Source organism: Pediculus humanus, genomic scaffold (assembly GCF_000006295.1).
Source record: "Pediculus humanus corporis 1103172107371 genomic scaffold, whole genome shotgun sequence".
Lineage (NCBI taxonomy): Eukaryota > Metazoa > Arthropoda > Insecta > Psocodea > Pediculidae > Pediculus > Pediculus humanus.
The window spans coordinates 592,523-593,869 of record NW_002986999.1 but is presented as its reverse complement, the minus strand read 5'-3'; positions in this window follow the sequence as shown (position 1 = coordinate 593,869).

Sequence of the window (1,347 nt, the reverse complement as noted above, 5' to 3'; positions counted from 1 at the left end):
TAATTAATTTTAATGTTAATTAATATTAATTTAAAATAAAAAAAAATCGAAGCGAATCGGTTACTTATTCATTTAGGAAAAAAAAAAAGAAAACGTATGAAATAATTGAAAAAAGTAAAAGCGGATCGTATAGAAATCATTGTATAATAAAAAACTATAATTTTTAATTTAAAAAGTATCGATAAATGACAGATTTAATATAAAAAATAACGAAAAAAAGTTGCGCAAAAGAAGTTGGGAGCGGTGAGTTGGAATAACTTGAAAAAAAAAAAAAAAAATGATGGTTATAAAATCATAAAAAGACCGAACAACTAAAGTTGTTTGTTTCGATACCCTCGTGTCACCAGAAAATATAAAAATGTGTTAATTGAAATCCGTTCGAAAATTTAAGTGAGGCCCCCCTTCCCCCATTTTGAAAATGCCCTCGAGTCTTTACACACACACCAAATAAAAAAAAATGTAAAAAAATAATACTTTCTATCTTTTTTTTTTTTTTTTTTTTTTTTTATTCGTTAAAAACAAAAACAAAAAACAAAAACAAAAAACATGGATATTTGTTTATGTTTAGATATATCAAAGTTCTCCGGAAGTTGAAGTCGAACGAACGTGGTAAGAAACGTCCTATAAAACATAAATTAGGTGACTTTGTTTTGGTTCGAGTCAGCAATTGAAGAACAAATATGGTAGGTCAACAAACAAAATTTTCTATTTTTTCTTTTTATTATTAATATTATTATCATTATTATTATTATTTTTCAAATTTGTGTTTTTTTTTTTTTTTTTTTTTTTTTAGAAATACAACAACAAGTGTTCGATCGTTATAATTTTTTTTTTCATGTTTTTCGTATCCGGAATAAAATGTTCAAGATTTTTTGACTTGTTTTTTGGAAATCATAATACTGGAGGAGGTAATTAGTTATAATTTTATTATTATCATCATAATTAACATTTTTATTTTTTATTTTTTTTTGAAACGCGTTCAACAACGTTTCGAACGCAAAAAAAAAAAAAAAAAAAAAAAAACATTTTTAATTTTTTTTTTTCTTTTTTCTTTTACTTTTTTTTTTTACGGGTTAACCCAATTTTAGGGATATCCTTTGCTTTTGAACCCGTTTTTTTAGGCTTTTTTCATTTTTTACTTTTATATAAATTAATTTTATTATCTTTCTTCTCTTTCTTCTCTTTCTTTCTTTCTTTTTTTTTGTCAACCATCGCGGTTTCCGTTTCTTTTCAGTTATTTTATTACGACGACACACCAAACCAACTTTCCTTTACAAATAAAAAAAAATAAAAAAATTCCCCGTCCTCCCCTTTTTTATTTTTTTTTCTAAGGATATAATTAATTTT